Genomic DNA, 11,890 nt, shown 5'->3' with positions numbered 1-11,890 from the left:
TTCATAATTACGTTACATGCTCCCGATGCATACATTCATAATTTGTATTATATCCCTACACCCAAAAGCTTAATAAAATTATTAACGTAATTTCATTATATAACATCATCACAGGTAATTATTAGTAAGACGCTATACTTACAAGTCGAATTGTAAACTTTAAAACACTTTTTAGGATATATATTCTATAATTCGACACATCACACTTTCCCGATATAAGCACAAACACTTACTGAATAAAAACTTCTGAATAGTGACTTTAACTAACTTGCAATACATTGCTGCTAATGTTATACATTCTAATATATTATACAGTTGCAGATAAGTAATCTACACTTAGAAATCGACGACAAGCTATAATTTTTATTTAGTTCTACCTATGCAAACAAATCGTTGTAATATAAATAATGATTGTCCTTTGTCAATTTCAGGGCAATTATTTACAATTATCTTGCTAAGGAAATCAGCATCTGTATTTATTTTAAAACCCATTTTTGCGTGTTATTAACGAAATACTAACGAATTCTATTAAGCAAAAATGAACCTTATCTAGTATATAAAAAGCTCATATTAAACTCGTGTTGTTATATCGTAGTTGCATGAAAATATTAATATAAGATTCGTTACATAATACTCATAGTGGAATATAATAATATTTAGCGTTGTAAATACGTTATAAGTTGACGGACGGCCGTATTTAGTCAATTTAAGAGTTGTACTCAAGACTGAATTAGGCGTTTTTGTGTTAATGAAAAATGTACTCTAGGTCGTCTACATAAAACATATTTTAAAACGTTTCATTGTTAATCAACGTATTATTAAAAACTTAATCGAATATTATTAATTGGGTGTTAAATTGTTTACTCTAAAACTTATTATATTTGTATTGTTTAGAAATTTTGAGTTTTTTTGACTCGTAGCTAACAGCAAAAACCTGTTGTTCATGCCCGTTTTTATGTTAAATCGATTTTTGTACTACAACTACTCTAGAACAAAAAAATGGTCAAAAAGTCTAATATTTTATTAAGGTTCAATATAGAAACGGACAAGAGAAAAATATTGTATGTAACAGTCTGCATATCTAAGTTACTACAAAACAACGTAAAATTGAATAATATTTCAACATCGACTCAATGATGACATGTTTACTTCTAATTATGTATAAGCTACTCCCTCTAAATAATCAACCCGTGTTGTGACCCCCATGTGTGATTTTGAACTTTAGTTCCGTGTAAATACGCGATATATCCATAATAGGTAGCCTAGATCATTCAAAACAAATAGATACACAATCCTACACAAAAAAAAGACGGGTTGCACTCCGGGAGTGCCGGCAGAAGTGAAAACTTGATTATTAACGTTGAGCATGTTTGATATTACGTCTTACGCTTTTTCGATCAGGTCACGTGTCCTGACGCGAGTTTAAGATTTTATACCCATTACAGAAAAAGTGCTCAACGCCGCTAAAGAAGTTTTCACTTCAAAAATTCAAAATGTCCTCAAATGTAACAATGGTTACAACAGAATCCATCTTACTAACGTTAATTTCAGGAGTGAATACACCTTACAGACGTACCTACAAAAAACGTAAACTAGCTGGTTCATATGCACCAAAGTAAATTCAACCTTATTGGGATGACATAAAGCCCGATTTACACAATATTAAACCCCTGAGTGAATTTTTTGACTGATTGTGTATCTAATTGTCATTAATGATCGAAGTAAGTAGCAATAGATCAAGATTTGTTCGTCCAATTATCGATGTATATTCAGAAATGTAATAGGTGTCGGTATAAGCTATTGTATGTTTTTTTGTATTCGAGTTGACCGTTTGTTGGTGTTGTAGGTAAGCTATGGAAAATGAATGACCAAATATATTGCAAGTAAAAGCATCTAGTAGATAATTCAAATTGTTTAAAAATAGTACAAGTGTCTGTTATAGTTAGAATTTATTGATTTATCGCATTGTATTTTATTACTTGTCTATTATTTACGGTTTACGTTTTATTCTAAAGAATCAACGAATACTGTATGTTCTAATAAAACAAATTTTAAACCAGTAAGTCTCAAACTTAGATTAATTTAACGATGTGTATTGTCAAATACATTTTGTCCAAACAAAGTAAAATACAATGCGGATAAATGAAATCTTTTTCTATCTTGTCATAGCGTAAAAGCATTTCATAGGAAAATAAAACCCCATCCATAGTTATCTAGTTATTAGATTACGTTGAACAATATATTTTGGTCTGCAAACTGCTATCAGAGCGAAAGAGACAAAACATTACAAACAAATCTGTACAAAGTCATTCTTAATTTTTTGATGCTCATAAATAATTCTACCCAACTCTTTAACTTTTAATACTTTCTCATATTATTCTCTTGTAGTTTCAATTAAATAATTTTCCAATATTGTAGCCTAATTTGTGAACTAATTGAAGTAGAATGGATATTTGTTGTTTCCGTGTGTTGTATCGACGAGTTGAATGTATACCTAACTACAATAATATTAGCGGTTGATAACTAGTTATTTATAACTGTTGATTATGTAACTGAATTGTATCCATTAGTAAAATTGTAAATCCGATACATGTCTTTCATTTTTCACCCTCAAACATAACCCTTGTATATTGCTAAAAGCTAGTCGTCGAGTGTGATAGTGTATACTGTCTGATAAGTATATTTTTTCAAGATTTAAGTATATGGACTAAAAGTACCATATCTTACATTACCTTGATATTCCAAAGTACATGTCGTCTTTTTTCTTAAAGGGAGAGATTATACAGGGAATAAATAAAAGAACAATGTTACTGTACCGTTTAATCGAAGCGTGGAAAAAAGACAGCTACACAATATAACCTACCAAGCGACATTCACACGCCGCGCTAACACCAAAACATCGACTTAAATAACTTATACTAAAGTAAATACGAACGAAAGCCGAAGAACATTAAAACGCTGGACTTATGATAAATTAAGAGCATGTAGTAACATGTTACAATACTTCAAACTCACAGGTAAAGGTCAAGCCACATCTATCCCATTTATCCACAACTTTTAGGTGTAAAAACTAAGGTCATAATTACTTCTACACGTTTACTATTTCGCCTTGTCAATGATAACAATTAGTCACAGAATAATTTTAAAACGAGTGTATAGCTTGGCCCTAATTTTACATCCAATCAGTATAAAATGTAACAGATTAGTACCTACGTACTACCACTGCTTATACATTACCTAACATTGGTTTGAAATAAATTTAACGTGAGTATGACAAAAAATACGTGTGGCACTCGAGGACTGCCGCGGTAAAGCTATTGCATAGCATCGCATCGCTGTGCTGGTTGGAGTAGGGGGTGTTAGGTTTTTTCGTTACGGAATTTTTACATTCGGTCGCCGCGCTCAAAGTCTGAGATAAAAGCTATGCAAAAGCTTAAAAAGATCTAATAGGTATAAACAAATTGTTGTTTCGATTGATATAGTGATTACTGAATACAAAAACAATATCATTGTTATACAAAATACAGAAAGGAATCATAAAATGGTAATCTCTTATAAGGGTGAGTAGGTATACATGTTGGAAACTTCTGTTTATATAATAATTATTTGGCTTTTTATAGACCCAATTTCCTCCACAAATGAATCAATGTATTTATTAATATTAATTGGCTGTTATTTTTATTATATCGTTCAAAATGTCATGTTCAACGGTTACTTTTATTAACAGTTTCTTTTGTAGACGAAATCAGATCTCAGTAAGGGCCGGCGCCCACTGACGGCACGGCACGGCATGGCACGGCAGAGCATCCCGCGGCGTGCAATGGCATCCCGCGGCGTGCAGTGGCATCCCGCGGCGTGCTGCGTGATCCCGCGGCATTCAGTGGCATGCCATGGCATCCTGCTAAAAGCCCCACTAATGCTGCATAAGTTTCAACCTTATTTCAACTAGCTAGCAATCATAATTCCTCGACCCCAAAGTGACGCATACGCCTCGCGGGATGCAATGGCGCGCCGCGGCATTCCTTGGAATGAAACAGCAAGACACGTCATGCCGCCGCATCCTGCGGCGTGCCGCGTCATGCTGCAGCATCCTGCGATACGTCGCGGCATCGTGGCATCGAAATAAAGTAACTTGAATTCTAAACTGATTGAAATAAGATTCAAAATAACTTCATTAGTAATAAAATCCTCTGCCCTGCCATGCCACGCCGTGCCGGCAGTGGGCGCCGGCCCCTAAGGCAGAAGATTGTTAAAACTATTTATTAACTCAACTGACTAGATGTCAATATCTAATTTTAACTATTAACTTAGTATATTGATATAAATATGATTCATAGAATATTTTTATTTTAAACAGTTATAAAATTTTATTTTATTTTTCCTAATAAAATTATTGTCTCGATTACTGATTAGTTCAGACGATTTGTATTGAGCGCATTAACAAAAACGTGTTTTTAATTTAACAATCAATAAAAATAATTCTTAACTATGTTTATTTTCATAGCTATGTTTTACTTTAAATATCCAAGAGAGAGATGGTAAATAACTTTGAGTACGTACTGTATTGTCTTCATTTACTAATCGTCATCTTTTTTATACTATGTGTTGAACAGAGACAGACGAAAATATTTAGAGCATCCCTAGCTCTTGATATTCAACGTTCAAGAATGAACCAACACTCATAAAGCTCTCGTTAATACGCACAATATTTAAACACTAGCAATGCCCTGCGGTTTCACCCGCATAGATAGCGATATCGTTACAGTGAAAAGTCTACTATAGGTCGGACTATAGGTTTAATTTTTAATCACATGAAATCACCTTTACCCCGTCCCGCACTACGGCCTTTTTTTTTTTAGTGGAGAAATCTTTCATAGATACCCACGGCCTCCGGGGGAGGGGCCGTGGGTTATGTCGGATTCCTACCGACCAAAACCCCACTGTGTTCCGTCAAGACGCATATTGGTAGAATTCCTCCGTGACCCCCGCATTACGGCCTGCTCGAACAGTATACCTACTATTTTCTGTAGATTGACACTTTTAAAAATTCGTTATATCTTTTGAATGGAATATCCAATTCCTTTCATTTAAAAAGTATTTTGCTGGTATTGAAACAGTCTATAATAAAACATCATTTAATGGGATAAGGATTAATATATGTGTATGGATAACATGGTTTGATTACTGTCGGCACTTCTATTTACTTTGAAAACGTAAAAAAGTTGTTGTAGTAACATAACTACTGAAGATGGACATATGGTATCGCGGACTTTCTTGTAGATATTGATCCATTCTATAATACCGTAGAACATTTTTTTGTTCTATCTTCAATAGATTCCGCAGCGCACGCGATGACAGAAGTTTTATTGAGGATTTTTTTACACCTTGGGTTACATTATTGCATTTTTGGTAAGGATCTCTAATTTTTTTGAAAATGCAATATAGCCTATGTTGCTCAGTAAAGATGCAGCTTTCTAATGGTGAAAGAATTTTTGAAATCGGTCCAGTAGTTTTTGCGTGAAAACCATACATACATACATACATACTACATACATACTTACAAACTTTTCCTCTTTATAATATTAGTATAGATATCACTACATAGTATAAAACAAAGTCGCTTTCCCTGTCCCTATGTCCCTATGTCCCTATGTCCCTTTGTACGCTTAAATCTTTGAAACTACGCAACGGATTTTGATGCGGTTTTTTTTAATAGATAGAGTGATTCAAGAGGAAGGTTTATATGTATAATAAGATCCATTAAGTAGTGGAGAAGTACTGTTATTTTTGAGGTTTCTAATGTGATGTCGTAAAAAATTACATTTATTCCGCTTACATTGCAAACGCAGGCTGAACCCTACGAGTTTTATCAAAATAATGTACTAAGTATTATACACATTGAAAAGGTCTACAGAAAAGTCCGCGATGGTATATGTCTATCTCTTATGGATAACCCACAATAACTTTTTTTGTCATTTACTTTTTACGACAAATAATGGCTAATTTTCGAAGCGATTTTAACCAATACAGCATTAATCCTTAACCAATTAAATACCATGGATACATTGTTCATTTAATATAGATCTATATGGCCCTTTACACCGTATGATTTAAGTGAATAGTTTCGAAGATATTACAGATTTAAAAATTGCAGGACGTAGCGTTTGCGGCCGCCCGGCTATGTATTTTATACCCGTGCGATGCCGGAGGCCGGAGCGGGCCGCTATATTTTTATACCTATACAACGTTCACAATTTTTCTGTAGTGTATTATTTTTATACCTATACAACGTTCACAATTTTTCTGTAGTGTATTTAGTATCAGCATTGCACCCGTGCGAAGCCGGGGCGGGTCGCTAGTTTTCAAATAAAATGGAGCTTATAGACTATATTATAATATTATGATTTAACATAAATAGGTAATATTTCAATATTTGTCTAATTATATTTTTTCGAATACGACCCTTGCTTCTAGAAGAATTGGGTTTCTGTATAAAACAATTTGGCATTAAAATTACATGATATCGAGTTTATAATAATATTATGTTAATACTATAATGGTATAAAAGTACAGAATGTTCCGCAATGAATCTGAATACCTTATAATAAATATCAAAAGTCCTCTTATTTCTACTAAAACTATCTAAGTAGGTACTAGACTTTAATTTGAAAATTATCAGAACTTTAAAAGTAAATTAACTTTAATTGACTGTATAAGTTTGTGATAGTTTTATAAGATGTTTATAATGTTGTGTCTAAATATAGCTAATAAATAAATATTAAGTGGAAAACAAATAAAATCGCAACTATGGAAGTAAAAAATTAAATTTCTCAAGATATTTCTATCACTTTGATTTAGGCACGCATTGTGGAACACTCTGTATAGGTAAATCTTAGAGCAACACATCAGATGGGTGGGTATAATATTTTTGATGTGGAAAAAAAGTAAGTAAATGAAGAAACATTTTCGGGAAATTCGACGAGTCACTTTATAACTGGCAATCAATATCAAATTAGGTACCGATATTGACATTCGTTTCGTTCACAGGTTTCGTTACTATCGACTTTTACAATGTGTTGCTCTAAAATATAAACAGAAGTCTAAACGTCTGTTGTATAAGTATAGATAAGTATTTTGTGCGTGTCTAGTACCGTCTACTTAAGGAATTCTTAAATTTCATAAGACCAAATAATAATTAAATGGACTTATTTAGGGGAGACCGGGTTTGGTTGTCTCACGGGTTGTTTGTCACAGCGGTCTTAACACAAAACTGAACTATCGAATAAGTCTGTTGAACAGCGTGGCAAGAGCGATACAGTGAAAACGCTGTCCCAACTTCGCGGCAGACCGCTCCGATCTGCCGTGAGGGCCTCACACGTGTTTATTGTTTTCGCACAGCAAAAGTAAATTTTTGTGCTGCTGTGTCGAACCTCGTAATTATACGTTCTTGTTTTACAGTAATAATCTTTCAGTTCATTTGATGATGATGAAATGTGTTTTATAATATCGTAGTATAGTTTTTTAGATATTCATTGATCGGAATTTATTTTCAATTTTATTTTCATGAAACGTGTTATGGGGCTCGTTGTCACAAATTTTCGGGGGCTGGTTGTCACCTATCAACCAGCCCCCTGTATGCGAGATGACTTTAATTGCGTTTTGAGGTTGTTTGTTTTAGCCGTAAATTTTCAATCAACACCGGAAAATCACCCTAACAAACCTGCTGGAAGTCCATCTGCCCTTGATGACTCTATATTGACTCACGATTATTATTGTTTGCTAAAATTGTGATTGATTAATATTCAGACTGAAATAAAGACCGTAGACACGGTTTCATTTGGTTAAGAGTTCTTAATTAAAAATTATTCCGTAAAATTATAAGACCAAAGTGTGACTTTCTATTTATAAATTGCCTGTTATTTAGTACGTGACTACCTACCCTAGGCATTGTGACAACCATGCCTGACCCGGGGTTATAAGTCACATTTTTCTTTAGAGTGAAAATACAAAATATTTCTACAACTGATAATATTACACAAAAATACGTTTATTTATTTTGTAACAGAATAATTACACTATCCTTTGGTATACAAATATCATTCCTAAACAACGTATTTTGGAAGTTACATAAAAAAAGATAAAAATGTGACTTTCATCCCCGCTCTCCCCTACAAACTGATATTTAACGTTATTTTAGTTAACATTTATAGAGCCTTAATTTTTCAACCAATTTCTCGGAAAAGGTCTAACATTTAATATAAATTTCACAGCTATCATAAGTATCATTTTCACCCACAATTATTACGTGGTCTTAAGACTTAAAAGCTAGTCTACAAAGGTTTACAAGCCTAGACGATGAAAAAATACAAAATTTGTTATATTATCACTTTATAGTATAGATATATTGAGTATGTATATTATAATTTTATTATTGTCGCATTATCTACATTTGTAAGTAATATACGATACGTGTAAAAAGATTTTAAAGCCAGTTCCTAATTGATAAAATGAACTAAGTACGACATCGTTGACAGAATTGACTATTTGATATACGGATGATTTGGATGTGTCGCGTAACGAACAATGCTAGAGTAAAATGTAGAGGAGGTATTTTTTGATAAATCTTCAGACGCGATTTAGGAATTTAAAGTCATAAAAATCGAAAATATAGAACTTTAAGGGAATAGTAGATGCACTAAAAAATACACAGTATTATGGTAGGTACACTAATCGATTTTCTTTTCTTATTCACATCATGAAAAATGATCCTCCGTGTTATTTTATATTTGATGTTGTTTAGAAAAATAAAGAAGGTGCATAAATAAAAGCGAACAGTATCTTCTAGCATCGTTCGCCATGACGACACCGTTCAATTTGTAAAAGATATGCGCTCTGTGATAAAGTACTTACAACAATTACCATTTACTAACTCCGACACCAAACCTCCTACGTTACACTAAACTGTAAACATCTATAACACAACCATTATCATAGCCCATATAATAAATACTCCATAACAAGGCGAAACAAACTCATCGAATTCAAAGCAAAGCTTCAGGAACGTAGGTATAATCTATAATATTAACGCAAAACAATATCAAGAAGATCCTAATACAATCTATTTAGAATTTAATTTCAATATATCAAAATATTTATTGTCACTAATAGATAACATTTATTAAATCTAGCTATATTAGATTAGAGAGTCATACCAGCTGACCCAAAGAGTTAGCCTGAACACGTGTCACTACAGTGTGCAGTGGTGTAACAGCAATACCTACACAATATATACGGTACAAATACGACATAATTCTACCATCGTATGTATAAACATTTAGTGACGAACATGTAATGTTCAATATAAAGCCAAATACCAATGCATTTCTCGTTTTATTTATAAAATTTATGTATTTAGTGCTTGCACTAACCTGTCACTAGAAGCGACTAGAAGGGAGAAGAGGTTCCTACAGTGAAATGTAATCAACCTTACATTTTGTTTGAGAGCATAAACGATTGCCTAGTTTCCTGTCTCGTGAAAATTAGCCCATTAGAAGGCACTATTTAGTTTTGGTTTTTACACAAAACATGCTGGCACGAACATATTACATATACCTATTTAAATAAATAATTTCATCATTAAACATTTTTGTCTGTAGCAACTACATAATCTATTCTTTTGGAAGGCATTGTTATAATTTGTATAAAGTAATATTCTATTCACTAGTACATATCTAAGTATTTCCTTATGCTGATAAATTACATTTCACTGCATTGAAGTAGAAGATAACAAATAAATAAATAATTTTAAGAACAATATTATGTAAATATAAATCTGAATATTTAAAAATAACATTTATACGAACATAAATGAAGATTTCAATAGATTAGAGGACACTATAGCATATCTAATTATACTAATGTTTCCTTAACAATATTTATATAAGATATATTATTTTAATGGCAATCGTCATATGTAAAATAAAAGGAAACTACCTATTTCTCCTTTTGACTTTTGACGGCATTTCAATATAGCCTATAGGTATGTTAAACTTTAATGAACTCAAAATGACTATGAAATAAACGATAGAATATGAATATTATAATGTAAAGTTTGTTTTTGATATAGAACATACACGAAGATAACTTATTAATAAATATTCAATGTATTCAATACATAAATCGATTGCCATTTATATTCTAATTCAGTCACTACGCCTCAGAGAGAAAGAACGCTCAGAGATACTGTCTAAAGAAGTCTACCAACGTAGATCTGTCCAATAGTTAAGTAGAAAACATTTATCAAGTACAATATAAAAATTTCAACCCTTTAACACTAATACAAAGCTCGAGTTATATAGAAAGGGACTTAGTAGTCGACAACCTTCAGCGTACACACGGCAACACTTATTCTATAATTTATAATAATATAATATACTAGCTCCACATCCTTCGGAACTAAATTCCTCATATATATAAGATAATATCTTTCGCTCTGACTCATTATTGTCTCGTTTCCTCTACTTTATTTATAATTGATTTTTATAACAGTTGCCGTCTGTACATAAAAACGTCATTACATATATATTTTTATGTTAAAATGCAATACCTATTACAGTAAGTTTGAGCACAGTTAACATTTATAGAGTAGAAAAATAAAGATTTCAATTTCAATTTACAAAACGAGAATTAAATAAAATAATACAACTGGTAAGATTTTTTTTTGAAAATGAGACTAATAGATACATTTATTCTATATAGACACATCTACACACCACTAATTTACGTTATCTGTAGCTAGTCTTATTGTCTATTAAAGCTATTTTACTATGACACGGACACCGCATCTTTTATATATTTTCCATATAAACACTCAACACTAAAGCAAATCCTAAATTCACTTAAACATGTTCTAAAAAATGTAAAGTACGAGTTATTGTCGAAAGAACACTCGAGCATTATGAAATTAGTCTGCGCCAATAATGGAACGAATGTTAAAATGTGAGTTAGATCGCGACAGCACGTTGCGTTGTAGACAGCGCGTGTGCAAGTGAGACTTGCGATCATTCTGTTTTCAATTCGTTAATTTATCAGCGCAAGTCATAAGTAATATACGATGGCTACGACAATGTACATCCAAAACAAATTTCCGAAGCACTTCCCACTAATCCTACACACCAAACACCAAATAAACACATTGAGCACGAAGAAATGAGGATGCATATAAAATCTTATTCAAGGCTAAAGCTTCAGGACCCTACTTCTTATCATAAGCGCCTTAATGTAAATACGACTCTAGATCGATAAAAGTATCGAGAGAAATAAATAATTTAAAGATTTATAAAAAAAGTTTTTGACACGTTACGGTAAACCTTTCTTCATAATAAGAGTTCCGCAGTATCACAGCATCGGAATTAGGCTGCGGTTGCACTGGGTGACAGAGTCATGTCATGTATATAAAATGCCACAATACGTATATATGTATATAGGTACGCGCATATTCGTCTATCCGTATATTCTCATAAAAGTCGTCTTCGGAAGATTTGACGACGGAAGAGCTGTTTTTGGTATCACTTAAAAATTGTAGTTATCCCGAATAGATATTAATATGTAGAAAGAATTTAATTTAAAATACATATTGTATATGTTAACATTTATCGTGGATTAATAAAATGTTCAATTTTGAAATTAAGAATTCGTTCATTGAATCGGACTATGTTGCAATCTGAGAATCTTGCCTGCAAGATCTAAAGGACTATTTTTTAATAATAATAATTGAAGTAGTAGATACTTATATTATTAAACATTTAAAATTCCCTTTATTGCCCAGTGTGACCACAGCCTTATCATACGACAGACATTAAAATATTAATATGTCATATTCATTAGAAGA

This window comes from Colias philodice, chromosome 6 (genome assembly GCF_061535455.1).
Source record: "Colias philodice isolate Cphi_HAF_F1 chromosome 6, ilColPhil1 Martin Lab GWU primary, whole genome shotgun sequence".
Classification (NCBI taxonomy): Eukaryota; Metazoa; Arthropoda; class Insecta; order Lepidoptera; family Pieridae; genus Colias; species Colias philodice.
This window is presented reverse-complemented; position numbering follows the sequence as displayed.